Below are 18585 nucleotides of genomic sequence, written 5' to 3'. Positions count from 1 at the left end.
TTTTTTTTAAACTTTTGTGTTCAGAGGTACATGTGCAGTTTTGTTATATAGATAAACTCATGTCATGGGGCTTGTTGTACAGATTATTGGTACTTAGGTACAAAGCCTAGTGCCCAATAGTTGTTTTTTCTGATCCTCTCCCTCCTCCCACCTTCCACCCTCAAGTAGGCCCCAGTGTCTGTTGCTCCCCTCTTTGTGTCCCTGTGTGACATTCAGACCAAGGCAAAGCCACAGAGAGAGAAATCAGACCACTGGTTGCCGAGGGCTGGAGGTACGGATAGGTTACCATTTAAAAAGGGTGTAAAGGAACTTCCAGGGATGATAAAAACTATTCTATGTCTGGATTATGGTGATGGTGTATTACTATATACATTAGTCAAAATTCATGAAACTATACAACTAAAAAGGATAATTTCTTCTGCATATAAATTATACTTCAATAAACCTGACTTTTAATTAAAAGACAAACAGATATCTTTGGAAGTGAAAGGTAAACTTTTCATAAGTGTTTATGCTTTAAAATAAAAATTCAAAGAATCGTTTCGCTTGCTATACTTGGCTAACGCTCTGCTGACACTTATGCTGGATGTATATAATCACTTTCCTTTGCTTTTGAAATATTCCAATAGAAAATATTAAGAGAAACTGGTATTCTGTGTAATTTATCAGGCCTTGAAGGAAAGTGTGTTTAGAACTGTCCATAAAATATCTGGGTTATACCTCCCTGAGTGATTATTATCCTGAGTTGAAGAATATATCAAGTATAAAGAAAAATTTGTACAGCTGCCTTCAAGCATTGACAATGGAAGGTAAATGTCACTGAAAGTGTATTACTTTGAAGAAAGTTGTTTAAGAATTATCAGGAATATGCTGGATTGAGATCTTTTTAAGTTTCAAACAAAAGAAATACAATAAAGATAAAAATTGACAAATATATGAACATTTAAAACTATTGGATGTCAAAATTATAAAAAATAAAATTAAAAATCAACTTAAAAACTGGGAAAAATGTTAGTGAACCACAAAATGGACCAAGAGTTAATAAATTCAGGACTCTTAAATAACTATTAAAATAAAAACTTAGTACAAAAAACCCTAGAGAGGTATAAATTGACAATGCACAAAAGAATAAATTGAATATTCAAAAGATAATGAAAACATTTCATCTGATTAGTAATAAAAGGAACAAAATTTGTGTTTATTGCATTGGCCAGAATTTTTAAATGAAAATTATCCACATGCTGTAATAAAATGGTATGCAAACATTTAATTTTTTCAAAGATTTTTAATGATGGTTGAAATGCAAATTAACACAAATATTCTGGAAAATAATTTGGCAATATGTATCAAAAACCTTTAAGCTGTTCATACTGTTTGCCTTAGCAATCGTATCAGTACTGACATATGCAAATGTTTAACACATGGGTATTCACTCAGTGTTATTTATAATTCTGAACTGGAAATAAACAATAGACTTATTTAAATAAATTATATCATACAATGGGGCTACTATGCAAATACTAAAATAATGGTCTAGAAAAAATACATTATGAGATATTTAATAAGAAATGTGTGGGCCGGGCGCGGTGGCCCAAGCCTGTAATCCCAGCACTTTGGGAGGCTGAGACGGGCGGATCACAAGGTCAGGGGATCGAGACCATCCTGGCTAACACGGTGAAACCCCGTCTCTACTAAAAAATACAAAAAAAAAAAAAACTAGCCGGGCGAGGTGGCGGGCGCCTGTAGTCCCAGCTACTCGGGAGGCTGAGGCAGGAGAATGGCGTAAACCCGGGAGGCGGAGCTTGCAGTGAGCTGAGGTCCGGCCACTGCACTCCAGCCTGGGCGACACAGCGAGACTCCGTCTCAAAAAAAAAAAAAAAAAAGAAATATGTGGAGCATTATAGTAAGTAACACAAAAGTTTGATCCTATTCATTCATTTCTTTTAAAATGGAGAACAGAAATGGACAAGATAAGCCTGAACATTTTGTCACATCAAAAAGTCAAGATGTTATTGAATATTATGAAGGTCTTTATAGGACTCTGAAGTAATCTACGAGAGACTCTTTCACTAGCAAAAGTTTAAAATTTGGGTATCTATAAGCATATCTACAATGGACTTAAAAATATCAAATACATTTATGTCTATGTCCATAATACTCCAAAAGAAAAACAAAACTCATTGGTTACCTCTGGAAAATATTAGGAAACCAACTGATTATTTTCTGAGCTGGCAAATAAGGAAAATTAAGAATTTTTCTCTTTTCTATATAGAATATAATTTGGAGTAATCAAAAGATTAATATACTTAAATATATAAAATTAAAATGTATTTAAATATATAAATATATTTATATTATACATTTATATAAATTATGTATATTTGTATTTATTTAAATATATATAAGATATCTATATTTAAAGAAATTTTAAATATAGAGTATATAAACACATAGAGAAGTATTTTTATAGACGCACTATGGCTAACAAATGAAGAGTGATGTAATTAGGTTATCAAGCCAGGCACTGTGGCTCATGCCTATAATCCCAACACTTTGGGAGGCTGAGGCAGGAGGATCACTTGAGTTCAGGAGTTTGAAACCAACCTGTGCAACATAGCAAAACCCTGACCCTATAAAAAGTAAAAAAATTAACCAGGTGGCATACACCTGTAGGACCAGCTACTTGGAAGGTAGAGATGTAACTATCATTTCAGCCCAAGAGGTCAAGGATGTAGTGAACCCTGATCACATCATTGCACTTTAACCTGGGTGACACAATGAGACCCTGTCTCTAATTAAAAAAAAAAAATTAGAGGCCGGGCGCGGTGGCTCAAGCCTGTAATCCCAGCACTTTGGGAGGCCGAGACGGGCAGATCACGAGGTCAGGAGATCGAGACCATCCTGGCTAACACGGTGAAACCCCGTCTCTACTAAAAAAATACAAAAAATTAGCCAGGCGAGATGGCGGGCGCCTGTAGTCCCAGCTACTCGGGAGGCTGAGGCGAGAGAATGGCGTAAACCCGGGAGGCGGAGCTTGCAGTGAGCTGAGATCCGGCCACTGCACTCCAGCCTGGGCGACAGAGCGAGACTCCGTCTCAAAAAAAAAAAAAAAAAAAAAAAAAAAAAAAAAAAAAAAAAAAATTAGAATATTAGTCTTGTGCAATATCGAATGCTAATGAATCTAGGTAATGATTGTCAATGCCTGCTAACAATGCATGAAGAAACAACTAGATATTATACACTACTAATCTATGGAAACAAGGGAGGGAGAAATACCTTGAGAAACACTGCAGGAATGCTATCAGAAAAGTCCAGAATATAAGACATTCTACATCAAATAACATTTTTCAACAAAAGAAATTGAGAGAAAAGAAAAAGAAAAGAAAGCACAATTTACAGATTAAAAGGTAAGCTATGTCCACCAAATTGCACACTTAATTGAGATCCTAATTTGAACAAATAACTATAAAAATAAGAAAACATTTATGAAATAAATCAGGGAAATTTGACCACTGAATAGATATTTGATTATATTAAAGTATTATATTTAATATTTTATAAATATGACAATAGTATTGTGATGGTGTTTTTTAAAATATATCAGTCTTATGGAAATAGATACTTATCTACTTATGGATAAAATTATACAATGCCAGGAACGTGCTCCAAAACAATGGAGAGAAGGGGCTGATATTTGAGTGAGGGAAAGATGAACTTATGTCAGAACTAATAATTTTTAAAGATGAGTAATGGGCACTTAGATTTATTATATAATTTTTTAAAATGTTTTGTATACTTGAAAGGTTTACTATGTTTCATTACAAATGACAGATTGAATCTGTTTCTTTCCATTCAAAGTAGAGCACTCCTTTATTGTCAAACTGAATCACCACGCGGCCTATTTTGACCATATTTATGGTAGACGTTGCAATTCACCCGTCAATATTCATGTTCTCTTCTTTCCTATTAATAAAATGTTCGGCTTAGAATTCTCCTGCCTTCTCTTGCAACTAGGTGTAGCCATATGACAGAGATTTTGCTAACAAGATATGAGCAAAAGGAACTTATGCAACTTCCAGGTTGTGTTAACCCCTTCCCATCCCGCTTTCTGCAGGTTGGAATGTGGAGGTTGTATCCAGTAGCTCTAACTTGGGATGCAGGGGTGGCGTCTTTTCCTGACAAAACCACTGTTCATTATCTAGTATACTCTGCTGGTGTTTGAAACAGCAACTCCATCAATTACTTCCCCTTTGTACTTTTGACAGGTTTTGGGCATTTAGGGTTTTTTGTTTTGTTTTGTTTTTTGTATATGAGAACTCACAATCTCCTCTCTTAGTGATTTCCAAGCATACAATACATTGTTATTAACTATAGTCACAATAGTGGAACAATAGGTCTCTTGAATTCTTTCCCCTTAACGGAAATTTTGTATCCTTTGACCAACTGCCAATTCTACCATCCAATCCCCTGACAGTTTTTAAATTGAAACTGGCATGAGTAAGGCAGTTTATTTCTACAGTGTGCACAAAGTCCTGCCTGTTTGTTGAGTGTGTCTCAGCAGCTTTTGCCTTCTTGGAAGAATAATGTGAATTCCCATTCACATATCCAGTAGAGGAGCAGAAGATGTATGGTGTTTGCTCTTTGTTTCTTTTCAAGATGTCTTCAAGAACAGCACAAGTAGGATGTGACCCAGAGTACTGGTTTGATGCAACTTCATACATTTGATTCAATTTAGATCAACTTGATTTGATATTTTAGATGTTAGTCAATTAGGCTTCCAAAATAAAGCCATAAATTGTTACCAAGATCATAAGCAAAGCAAGACTGCCATGAATTTTTGATAGCATTAAGAGGAACATGTAGTTAGTGGTAAAAAGTAAACTCCAAAAGACTTTGAGGTAAAAAAAAAAAAAAAAAAAAAAATCCAGTGATCAAGTAGAAAATTGATCTCAGATAGAATAAACTCATTTGAGCAGTAATGCAGAAGTATGAAATATTAAAATAAATCCTGAAGCATTTTAAAAGAATAATAAAATAGAGACACTGTAGGCTCTGAAGCTAGGCTGCCTGTATTCAAATTCCAGCACTGTTGCTTTTTCCTCTAGCTTGGACAAGTGACTGAGCCTCTCTCTACCTTAGTTTTCCCATCTAATTATTGGAGATAACAAATATACCTCCCTGCTTTATAAAGCCTGAATGTTTGTGCACCTCCCCCACCAAAAAAATTCACATGCTGAAATCCCAACCCCCAGCATAATAGTATTGGTGGGGGATAGTGAGTGTTGGGAAGTGATAGACTGTAACCAATTCGATTGGTTATAGTCACATGGCTACCTTATTTAATCTACCAGTGCTCTTATAAAAGTGACTCTAGAGAGCTTCCTTGCTCCCTCCAGTATGTGAGAACACAGCAAGAAGGTGCCATCTATGAACCAGAAAGTGGACCCTCACCAGATACCTAATCTTCCTTGATCTTGGACTTTCAGCATTCATAACTATGAAAAATAAATTTCTGTCATTTATAAGCCACCTACCCAATTTATGGTTATGGCAACCCAAAAAGACTAAGACACTGTCTTATAGAGTTGGTTTGACTATTGTGTCAAAAGGCACACTGAGGCACAATCAATTTTAGTTTGAGCAAACAATGACTCATGAATCAGGAAGCACTAAATCAAACTTGGTTGTGGACTCTGCAAAGGAACACAAGGGGAAGGCTTTTATTGGATGAACATGGATGTAAAGCAAGGAAAATATTGGATTGGTTATAGTCACATGGTTGCCTTATTTAGTCTACCCTGCTGGAAAATTCCTATTTATATGAGCCAGTTGGTAACTTTTGTTTGGTTATCCTTAAGTTTTATTTTTCTTTTACATAGGCATTTATGAGGAGTAGCTTAAGTTTTGATAACATTTGCAAATTGAGCAAGGTTAAGGTCACTTATGAGGCCTACCTAACTGGCTTTGTGGGCTCAGGAGTCTTCAGAACTGAGCTCCATTTTAATTTACTTTAACAATTATTATGTGTGGAGTTGTATCTGCCCAATATTCATGTGCCAAAGTCCTAATGCCCAGTACCTCAGAATTTACCTTATTTAGAAAAAGAGTTGTATAGATGTAACAAGATGAGGTCATACTGGAGTAGGGTGGGCCCTAATGTTAATACAATTGATGTTCCTATAAAGAAAGAAATTAAGATACAGACATGCACACAGGGAGAATTCCAGATAAAGATGGCAGAAGGGATCAGGAAGAGGTTTCTACAAGTCAAGGAACTCTAAATGTTCCAGCAAATCACCAGACGTGAGGGAGAGGTCTGGAACAGATTGTTCCTCACATCTCTCCGTAGGAACCAGCCCTGCTGACACTTTGATCTTGGACTTTGATCTTCCAGGGCTGTGAGACAATAAATTTTTGTTGTTTAAGCCACTCATTTATGCTGTGTTATGGGGACTTTAGCAAAGTAACTACAAGAATCAAAAGAGCCATTACCTGTGAAACACTTAGAACAGTAGTGTGCACATAACAAATGCTCAATAAAAGTTAACTATTACTATTGTTTAAAGTTATGTCTTTCATTTTTGTTTTTATTTTCATGACTCTGCACAGTAGCAATAACTATAACAAATGGGAAAAACTAAACTATGATGTTAGAAAGTTGGTGCATTTTATGAAGACTAAATGATTTCTCTACATTCAAAAGAATGTCATAGAATTATGTCAACTGGAATAAAACATTTTAAAATAATCATTTAGTTATAAAGTATGCCATTTTGCATATGTTTTTAAATGAAATGACACTAAATTAAATTGTATTCTGTTACTGGAAGATTAATATGTAAATCAACAAAAGAGCCTCAAGACAACTCTTTGGCTCTTATTTGTGGGAGTCAATTTATACCTTGAAGAAGTGCAATCTCTTGAATACTAATTTATATCAATTTATTATACTAATATGCATTTTGTTATTTTGTCAGGTTTTTCCTAGAAAATATAATTCTGGTCCTTTGTTTTTTATACACGTGAATAAAACTACGGAGTGTGTTAGGAGCCTTATGAAGAAATTAAGTCATCCTTGACTTTCAGCATAATTTCTTCAGAGAAAAATGGCTCACGTTATTTTGTCACTTTTCTGTTTCACAGGTTTTTGGCTATTGACCAATATTCTTAAAATTAAACATTTGGATCCAAGTAAAGGCACGACTCTTTTAGCAATAATGTCACTTATAATGAAAATTTTCAAAAATGAGTATTAGTTTAGGGCAAAGTAGAGTCTACTTAGAAGGATGAAAACTTGGCAAAAGTGTTTGAACAAATATATAAGGCCAGGGCTACACAATGGCAGTAAAAGTCCATCATTTAAAATAAAAGGTAGGGCTGCCGAGCTAGCATAACAGAAAAAAGAGCATTTGTTAACTGAGTGCTTATTTTGACTTTATATAGACAAAGCCTGAATCTCAAACTACAATCACACAAAAGTTATTCAGAAACACAAATATTTCAGAACAAAAGGGCCAAAATGTTAGACAGCATTACAGGGAGAGCGTAATGACCTTTGTTCTTAACAATTCAGGAGCAAAAGTTGTATTTGAAGTCAAATTAAATGTTTTGAGATTTAACAAATATCCAAGCACAACACTGCCTTTCCTTCCCCTTTTTAGTGAGATCTATGAAAGCAGGTATGTAACAACCTACAAAAACATATATTAAATTTGTTTAAAGTTCAGAAGGTTGTTACATAATAGATGTCATTTGTGTAAAACATACTTATTTTATTGCATGTGCACTGAGATCTCCAGAAGGGTCCTCGAGAATCTGGGGAAGAGAACTGAATGAATGCGAGCTTGTGGCAGGAGGGAGAATGTCCTCTGGAGTAAGGCTTCTCACAACTCTTGTTTTTGTACAATGTGTCCTATTACGTAATTGATACGGTTTGACTGTGTCCCCACCCAAATCTCATCTTGAATTATAGTTCCCATAATCCCCACATGTCATGGGAGGGACCTGGTGGGAGGTAATTGAATCATGGGGGCAGTTACCCTTATGCTGTTCTCATGATAGTGAGTTCTCATGAGATCTGATCATCTTATAAGGGGTTTTTTCCCCCTTTTGCTCAGCACTTCTCCTCACTGCTGCCCTATGAAGAAGGACATGTTTGCTTCCCCTTCCCCCATAATTATAAGTTTTCTGAGGCCTCCCCAGCCCTGTGGAACTGTGAGTAAATTAAACCTCTTTCCTTTATAAATTACTCAGTCTTGGGTATGTCTTTATTAGCAGCATGAGAATGGACTAATCAACTAATCAAAGAATAAATGAGGTAAAATAAATATTAGAATTATATTTAAGGCAATGTAGTCATTGCCATAATTTACACAACATGGGAAGTAGCATCATTCTTCCAGTAATGATCTGAAAATTCTACGGTAAAGTTAAATTTCAGATGTCTTACATAGACCTAGGAAAATTCTTGTAAGAAAGTATAATAAAATACACACACCACCAACACCATCACCACTACCACCATCATATAGCTTCTAAAAGCTTTCCAGGAAGTTCACAAGAAAATACAGTGGAAATTCTGACTATAATTTAGCAAGAGGGGATTTTCACTAAGTGAAACATCAGATCTGAGCCTCCTTGATTCAATTATATGAAGATTAAATTACTTTTTCATATACCACTACCAGTCAACCGATTCCATAATCTTTTCTCAATTAATTTAAATCTGGATTACCACAACACCAAAGAAGAAGAAATCAGATAGATGAGACTTATGGATACATTTTTCACAAAAATCAGGTCATAGGTCACTTAAAGCTGCAACTCAAATTACAAACTTTTAACTTGACCAGTTCAACCTTTTAAAATAGACTTTATTTTTTTAAAATGGTCCTTTCATTTCTTCCTTTTTTTGTGTTATGAAATTCACAAAACATAAAACCACTGTTTTAATCATCTTAAAGTTTACATAATTCAGTGGCACACAATATATTCACAGTGTTTTGTAACCATCACCACTATTTAATTTCCAGAACATTTTTGTCACTCCAAAAGGAAACTTTATACCCATTAAGCAATCACTCACCAATCCCTCCAGCCTCACACTCAGCCCCTGGCAATCAGTAATCTACCTTATATCATTATGAATTTGCCTGTTCTGGATATTTCATATAAATAGAAATATACAATATATGGCTTTTTGTGTCTGGCTTTTTTCATTTAGTTTATTACTATCAAAGCTCATTCATGCTGTAACGTATATCAGTACTTCATTCCTTTATGGCTGAAGAATATTTCATTCTATGGATAGACCACATTTTGCTTACCTCTTAATCAGTTGATGAATATCTGTATTGTTTTCACCTTTTGGCCATTATGAACAATATTGCTATGAACATTCATGTACAAGTTATTTTTCTGAGCTCCTGTTTTCAATCTTTTGGGTATGTTCCCAGAAGTGGAATTGCTGGGTTATATAGTAACTGTGTGTTTAGCTTTTTGAGGAACCAACAAACTGTTTCCCACAGTGGCTGCACATTTTACAGTCCTGCCCGAAATGGTCAAGGGTTCTAATCACTCCATGTCCTCACCAATGCTTATTTTCCTTTGCTGGTTATAGCCATCCTTGTGGGTATGAAAAGGTAACTCATTGTGGTTTTGATTTGTATTTCCCTAATGACTAATGATGTTGAGTGTATTTTCGTTGGTTTCCTGGCCATTTGTAAATATTCTTTGGGAAAATGTGTACTCAAATCCTTGGCCCATTATTGCATTCGATTTTCTCTTTGTTATTGAGTTCTAGGAACTCTTTATGTGGTCTGAATACTAGACCCTTATCAGCTAAATGACTTGCAAAGATTTTCTCCAATTCTTTTTTACTTCCTTGGTAGTGTCCTTTGATGCAAAAATTTCATACTCTGAGTCCAATTTATCTATTTTTTTTCTTTTGTTGCTTATGTTTTTGGTGTCATACCCAAGAAACCATTGCTAAATCCAAAGTTACGGTGATTTATTCCTATTTGTTTTCTTCTAAGAGTTTTACCTCCATTATTTAGATCTGTAAGCCAATCTCAGTTAATTTCTGTAAATGATATAAGTAAGGGTTCAAATTCATTACTTTGCATGTAGATATCCGGCCATTTGAAATTTGGACTGATGAAGGTAGCACATGTCAACTTGTACTACCTTTTTGTAAGTACTGCATTTTATGTGGTAAAGTATTTTTTAGTGGTTAATTCAGAGTGTGATATATGTTGAAATAACCAAGGAATATATATATATATATAAATCTATATATGTTAATTCACTCACAATTGGACATCCAAATTTTTATTAGTAGTAGTAAGAAAAATTTATAAGCAAGTATGTAACTATTACATTTATTTGCCACAAGGAAAATCACATGGAATAGTCACAATGCAAGTGCACATAACATTTAACCTAACAGACAACACATTGCCATTTAATTTATGGGAATAATAAGAAGTTTTAGCACTGCAATGGTTCTATATAAAATAAGTCACAGCGACTTTGGTTCTCAGCTGTGTCAAAAATTTTTCAACATAAAGAAAATTTTTAAAATTGAGATAACATTTCTTTGGTGAATATATTCATTTTCCTTCTTTTAGAGTTCATATTATACTGGTGATTGTTTCATCTGTCTCAGAGATAACAGCCTGCTATACACCTTGTTGACCAAAAGCAATATCAGATAGAGAAGTTTAAGTCAAAACTTCACTAGTATTTAAAACTTTCTTTCCAGTTACAACAATGTGATCTAATCATACATGTTGCAGCTAAAAGGGTTTAGAGAGATTCTAATATTTTTTACTGGCAGAGAAGATATTAGTATCACTGCTTTCTAGTCATACACTTTACTAGTTACTAACTAGTGAGTGGTTGTGAAAGCACTAGAAACAGATCACAATCAGGTGCATTTCTACTAATAACACAGTGCATTTTCAGCGGCAGTGATCAATAATCATGCTTTTAGTAGAATACCTACCCTAACGTTCCGAAGTCCCTGTTTCCCCTAAAGAATAAATTAGGGACATGAGAAAAAAATCAGCATTTCAATTATGCTAACATCCTTGAGATATTCCAGAGACTGCTCTAACTATAACAGGTATGTTAAAATCTTATTAATAACTCCTCTGTTGCATAAAAATCAGTTTCTTTAAACACTAAGTTAAAGGGCTAAAGGGTTGCTTTATGAGCTGATAATGCTTACTATTGGAAATGATCTCACAAATAATTACTTCGCTTTATATAACACAGAAATTTGTATGGGAATTATATATTTGATAATTTACTATTGATAACTTACTAATAACATTAGTATTGAATGTTGGTATAAGCAGGCATTCAGTGTGTTTTAAAGGACTTGTGCCACAGAATGGAATCACACTTCAAAAGATGGTGGAAAGGCTCCCCACAACATCCTGGGTGTTTTTCAGCCCTAAGTTGTCCCACAGGCCACACTTACCCCTGTCCTCCCTCCTCACTATGGTTTAAATGTGTTCCCTCCAAAATTGTTGACACTTAACGGCCAATGTGATGGTATTAAGAAGGGGAGCCTTTATTTGAGGTGATTAGGCCGTGAGAACTCCTCTCTCATGAACAGGATGAAGGCCCTGTTACAAGGGGCTTCACACAGTGTTTGACGCTCTTGTCCTCTGACTTCTGCCCCATGAAAGGACACAGCATTCATCCCTCTAAGGAGAGGATGAAAAAGGGGATAGCATGCAGCCACAAGGAACAATCTCAAAAGCAGAGAGCAGCCCTCCCCAGACAATCACACCTGCAGACACCTTGATCTTGAACTTCTCAGTATCTAGAACTGTCAAAAATTAAACTGTGGTCTTCATAAATTACCTGTCTAAGGTACAATCACATGTCACTTAACAATGTAGGGATGGCTGGGTGCGGTCGTTCATGCCTGTGGGGATAGCCCAGCACTTTGGGAGGCCGAGGTAGGTGGATCACCTGAGGTCAGGAGTTCAAGACAAGCCTGGCCAACATGGTGAAACCCCATCTCTACTAAAAATACAAAAATACAATTGGCCAGGCTGGCAGCACATGCCAGCTACTCAGGAGGCTGAGGCAGAAGAACCGCTTGAACATGGGAGGCAGAGGTTGTAGTGAGCCAAGATCGCACCATTGCACTCTAGCCTGGGCAACAGAGTGAGACTCTGTCTGAAAAAAAAAAAGACAATGTGGGGATACATTCTGAGAAATGGTTTGTTAGGTGATTTCCTTGTTGTGTGAACATCACAGAGTGCACTTACACAAACCTAAATGCTGTAACCTACTACACACCTGGGCTAGATGGCAAAGCCTATTCCTCCTGGGCTACAAACCTGGACGGTACCTTACTATACTGAGTACCGTAGACAACTGTACCACAGTGGTAAGTATTTGTGTATCTAAACACAGAAAAGATACAGTAAAACTGGGGTATTAAAGAGAAAAAAATAGTACACCTATACAGGGCACTTACCACGAATGGAGCTTGAAGGCCTGGAAGTTGCTCTGGGTGAGTCAGTGAGTGAGTGGTGAACAAAGGTGAAGGTCTAGGACATTACTGCACACTACTGTAGACTTTGTAAACACTCTACACTTAGGCTACACTGAATTTATTTTTTAAAACATAAAGTAATTGCACTATGACATTATGATGGCTATGACATTGCTACGTGATAGGAATTTTTCAGTTCCATTATAATCTTATAGGACTACAGTCACATATGCAGTCCGCTGTTGACCAAAACATTATATATCTCATGATTGTATTTTATTACAGCAGAACAAATGGACTAAGACATCCCTGCCGCAGGGATGCCTACTACGTCAGCAGAGCCAGCAGCAGCTTGTCCCTGTCTGAGAAAGACTCCACTGTGGCCTCCTCACCAGTTCACTAGGTGTCTCCTCCAGGATCCTACAGACTAAATCCAATGATGGATGAAGTTCCCACAGACAGCCTTAAGAGGGGAAGTACTGGCCAGCGGCAGACAGCCACAACCTCAGAGAGCCAGGTAGGCACCAGATGTTTGCCTACTGGGTGCCGGACCTACTACCATGGTCCAGGGACCCTCAAGGGTGGGGGCCACATCCAAGAGCCCCAATGGCCTACCTGGTGGTTTGGCAGGTAGAAGAGTCCCTACACAGTGCCCAGTGGGCCTCTTCAAGGACAGGCCAAATGCACATTCAAGATATAGGCCGACCCTCTAAGAGAAGAGGAAATTCCCCCCCGCCCCCGAAAAAAAGAGGCCAAAAATTCAAGACTTTGGGGACACTGATTTGTCTGGCAATAACCAAACTGAAAGTAGGATTGGAATGGGTGCTAGGGATCTGCTAAGGTGCCAGGCATTACTTCTTTTGTTGTTGGACTACAGAGGAGGTCTAGAATCCCTTTCCCCTTGTATCTGGAGAAGGAATAAGGATGGCCACGTAAGTAGAGGACAGTGGCTACCTACCAATCAGTAGGTGAGTTTTATACTCTAACATACGGTTAAATACCAGATCTGCCCTGGAACATTTTAAGTGTTCAACAAACATTAGTCATTATGAGATATGCTATGACCATCATATGAACTGTATAATGATTATGATTTTTTTGCAGTGTGTTGTTATTTTAAATAGCTAGGTAGGTTAAGCAACTACTGTCATTTCCTTTAACAAATGAAGAAATTGAGGCCAATGAGGTTGAATAACTCAAATTCACCATTAAATACATCTGTGTCTTCTTTTTTTAAGACTAGGTCTCACTCTGTCACCCAAGGTGGAGTGAATAGTGCCATTGTAGCTCACTATAGCCTTGAACTCCTGGGCCCAGGTGATTCTCCCACCTCATCACTCCCCTAACCGCAAGAACCTAAGACTACAAGTGAATATTGACATACACAGATAATTTTTAAATTTTTTGGAGAGACAGAGTCTCACTGTTTTCCAGGCTGATCTTGAACTCCTGGCCTCAAATGATTCTCCCACTGTGGCCTACCAAAGTTCATGGGTTACAGGTGTGAGCCACCATGCCTAGCCCATGTCTTTTCATGTACATTTATTTATTTGTTTGTTTGTTTTTTTTTTGAGACAGAGACTCATTCAGTCGCCCAGGCTGGAGTGCAGTGGCGCAATCTCGGCTCACTGCAAGCTCCGCCTCCCGGGTTCACAACATTCTCCTGCCTCAGCCTCCCGAGTAGCTGGGGCTACAGGCGCCCACCACCACGCCCGGCTAGTTTTTTTTTTTTTTTTTTTTTTGGATTTTTTAGTAGAGATGGGGTTTCACCGTGTTAGCCAGGATGGTCTCGATCTCCTGACCTCGTGATCCGCCCGTCTCGGCCTCCCAAAGTGCTGGGGTTACAGGCTTGAGCCAGCACACCCGGCCTTTTCATGTACATTTCAATGCACCTTTCCATCTACCCTCATGAAGGTGAAGGATTAAAATGATAGGGAAGTACAGATGTGGAAGGGTGGGATAAAGGGATAAAGCTGAAAAAATAACAAGCTTGAAATATATGTATATCTAAACCAGATTCAAGAAGTAGAAAGCAACTAAAAATAGAGGAATACAATCACATATGGCAAGGTTCAATGTGCAGGAGAAATTGAGAGAACCTATGGTTTCATGAAAGATATATCAAATTTTCTTAACCTTGTAAGGTATATATCCACAAGTCAAAAATAATTCAACATTTTGTGAGAAATCCTAGTTTAAAGCCAATGACATAATGTGATTTCTTTTGTTTCCTTTTACTTTTACAAGTGTTCTGAATTGGGTTATAAATTATATGCTTACTCTTTATACTTAAATTCATGATATGTGGTCTCACGGAAGGTGGATCATTTTTTTGAAAGCCCTTTGTCATCAGACTTGCTGTGGTTCTAAAGTATTAACAATTCAGAGAATAAAGTAGTCTGAAGATGAGTGGGAAAGGGGAAAGACCACAAATATAGATAGAGGGCTACTGGAGGTCACAGGAGAGAAAATTTTTGAGATGGTTGAGAAATGAATCCATACATCCATATAAGCAATAAAAGGACACCATTGACATGAATAGTTCAGTCCCTAAGCAGAGCATCACCTCACTCTGAGGACAAAGGAGGTCACTGAAACTCTTGTCCTTTTCCTATATTCTCTCCCTGTGAGAACATCAAAGGATTAGGAAGGAGCTGAGAAATTTTGCAAGAGATCTGAGATGATAATACATGATATAAACGTTATGCACATGTACCCTAGAACTTAAAGTATAATAATAAAAAAAAAAAGGGTTGAAAAGAGGGTCTTTGTGATGAAAGAGGAGCCAAGAAGGAGAAAGCTTCTTCAGCACAATAAAAAAGAGTTATGTTTTATAAGAAGTAGAATCAATATCATGCAATACAATCAATATACAATTTTCAGATGAACATAAGCTGTGCTCTCTTTGGAATAAAATTAGTTGTTCTTGTACAGAACAATTTAGGGCTACACTGCATCCATTACTCTTTCCCAAAGGCCCTTCATTTTTCTATATGAAGACTGAAGTCTTTTCATCATGCAGAAGCTTGATAAAATTCTATATTCAAAGAGGCTTGAGCTACCACTATAAGACTAAAGTGGTCTTAGAGCTCTTTCTACAATATTCTTTCTCTTGCCGCCTAGATTGACGGTAGCCACATAATCCAAGTTCAGCCAATTAATCACTCTTTCTTACCGTAGGTGTGGACCCTATAACCATCCAATGGGTTTATCTTGCCCGTTGCCTAAACAGAGCTGGTTTATCAAGACCAGAGAATTGCAATAGAGAAAGGGTAATTCATGCAGAGCTGTCTGTGCAGGAGAAGGGAGTATTATTATTACTCAAATCAGTCTTCCTGAGCATTCGGGGATCCAAGTTTTTAAGGATAATTTGGTGGGTAGGGGGTCAGTGAGTTGGGAGTTCTGATTGGTCATGTCAGAGATGAAATCACAGGTAGTTGAAACTGTCCTCTTGCAAAGTCATTTCCTGGGTTGGGGGTGGCGGGGTGGGGCCACAAGACCAATGAGCCATTTTATCAATTTAGGTGGTACCAACTGATCCATCAAATGCAGCATCTGCAAAATGTCTCAAGTGCTGGTATTAGGGTTTACAATAGTGATGTTTTCCCCAGGAGCAATTTGAGGAGGTTTAGAATCTTGCAACCTCCAGCTGCATGACTCCTAAACCATATTTCTAATCTTGTGGCTAATTTGTTAGTCCTGCAATGGCAGTGTAGTCCCCAGGTAGGAAAGGGGTTTGTTTTGGGAAAGGACTGTTACCATCTTTGTTTCAAAGCTAAACCATAAACTAAGTTCATCCCAGAGTTAGTTCGGCCTCCACCCAGAAATAAACAAGGACAGCATGAAGGTTAGAAGCAAGATGGAGTCAGGTCAGATCTCATTTACTGTAATAATTGCCTGTTACAGTTTTTGCAAAGGCAGTTTCAACTCTCCGAGCGGTGACACAACGGTGAGGGAAAATGGTTAGAAATCATTTATTCTGTGAAAGTATCTAGGTGAGACAATCTAGAAGTGTCTTTCCAAAAGGTGACTTAGAGCTAACCAGTTTCTGTCTCTTCCAAGCCTGATTGGTGTCACTTGCTTTAAACCAAAGAAACTTAATATATTCAAGTTGATAAGCTGTGTTTGCCCTAATCAAAGGGAAAAGTGTCTGATGCCATCCCTGGGAGAGGAAATTGAATGGAACTGGTGCTATATTCTTCCACCTCATGATACAAGAGCCCTCTGCTTTGACAACCAGTAGAAGCATGGTCCAAAGAAAGTCTGCCATAACATTATTTCTAAGCCAAAGATGATAGAGTTTGCAGAGCACAGGGAAAAAAAAGATGGCCAGAATCTCCATCTCTTATGTAGATGAGTATTCCAGGAAATGGGAATTGGTACTTCTAAGGCAGAGTAGGAAAAGGAGAGAAAATTAGGAGTTGATGTTAGAAAGTGAGGGTACATCCACACAGAGCACTTCCAAAGGCCTGTATCTTATGGGGGCACATTTTAATATGTACTTACCCTTCAAGTGCTTAAACCACCATGGAAATCTGCCTATATTATCAGTTGGGGGTGACGTTCTAATGGTTCTCAGGAAGATCGGTGCCCACCTGCTTCCTACTGAAATAGGGCTGCTGGGGTCCCACCCCCACCCCACCAATCATAAGGAGAAGAGGTCACAGATCTGCACGTGTGTAATTCATTGGCAGTAAGACTCCAGAGCTCTTTGCTTTGGTGGCTTCCCTATCCCAGCAGCGTAGTATGGGCACCTTCTCTTTCATGGGACAGAGAGGAAGACCATTGACTCACCCAAGTAAACATTTCTCTCCACTTTGGAATTATTTGTGGTAATTATTAATTTGACTGGCTCATTTTGGAAACTTCTATTTCTCTTGGTTTTTGTGGGATCCTTCAAAGCTAAGAGGGACTGGATTAGGGGTTAGGGTTCACAGCAAGTAGCTGGCAGATTTGAATGGGTTCTATGTCGAGATTTCCCAGGAATAAGGCCAAAAAAAAAAAAAATCTGGAGATTTCCCTCTTGCCAACAAAGCAGAAACTCAAGCAGGGACTGAGACAGGTGACCTGGTTAATAATCAAGTGTTTCCTAACCTACAGCATTTCCCTTGTGGTCCCAAGCACCCAAGCTTGGCACTCGAAGACAAGTGGCAGAGTGCAAGGTACATCAAATACAACATTTGGACATTATGGTTAAAAATGAATCCTCTTTTTTCTTTTTTAAATTCTATCTCTGTAGAGACTGTCAAAAATTGCCAATGCCCACTCTAATGCAAGTCATCACACCAGGGTATTGGGAAATGTTTTTAATTAGCAAAAATTGCACCCTGGAGGAACCTCAGTAGCTACAATAGTGCCACCACACAAAGCTTAAACTAACTTATTTTTATTATTCTTCTAGTGCTAATTTATTAAAATACAGATATTGTGTAAATAATTCAATTTCCTGCAATATGTCTTTTCTATTATTGCTTCTGGAACCATTTGATTCCTTCCATTTTCTTCTTATCACAAGCTAGTCTCTACTTATCTTGACCTATTTATTGTTACAAATAATGTTTTCCTGAAACAAATTAGGCCATCAGGCAGATATTTTAAATAGTTTTTCTTTCCTTGTATTTAGTAATTCTATTTGGCAGGAAAAATGCTCTGTTGAATACTTAGAGAAATGTTCTTCTCTTGGGCTGCAGACTGTTTTATGAGCTTTGATCCAATTTTCTCAGTTTACTCATTCTTGAGCAGAATGCAATTTGGCCAAGCTTAGTATTAGAATATAGCAAGAGTTCTCAAGTTTCTCTCCTTGTGGATAAGTCAACCTCTCAGTTCACATGCTGGAGGATGTGCTATAAGGTAGAATGCCTACCATATTCCCCCCCAAAAAACAGAAGGCCTTAGAGAAATTGGCTTCCTTTTAGGTGTACGACCCCATATTTTCACTCTGAATAGGAAACGACTCCATGAAGGTTTCATATGTTGAAAAAAATCTTTCATTGGTTTGTGTGTATTAGAGACTCATGATTTATCAAGTTATACCTACTCTAAGCCTTGCATTAGAAGTTACTGTGAGA

General features: G+C 37.4%; 1 non-coding gene across 1 annotated transcript; it reads right to left on the bottom strand.

Moving 5' to 3' along the window:
* Window positions 1–17747: 17747 nt before the first annotated feature.
* LOC117062661 lies at window positions 17748–17888 on the bottom strand. Its single transcript, XR_004428489.1, has one exon. It is a non-coding gene; the product is annotated as a U4 spliceosomal RNA (small nuclear RNA).
* Window positions 17889–18585: the final 697 nt, after the last annotated feature.

This window comes from Trachypithecus francoisi, unplaced genomic scaffold (assembly GCF_009764315.1).
Source record: "Trachypithecus francoisi isolate TF-2019V2 unplaced genomic scaffold, Tfra_2.0 Contig01474, whole genome shotgun sequence".
In the NCBI taxonomy this organism is placed as follows: domain Eukaryota; kingdom Metazoa; phylum Chordata; class Mammalia; order Primates; family Cercopithecidae; genus Trachypithecus; species Trachypithecus francoisi.
This window is presented reverse-complemented; position numbering and strand designations above follow the sequence as displayed.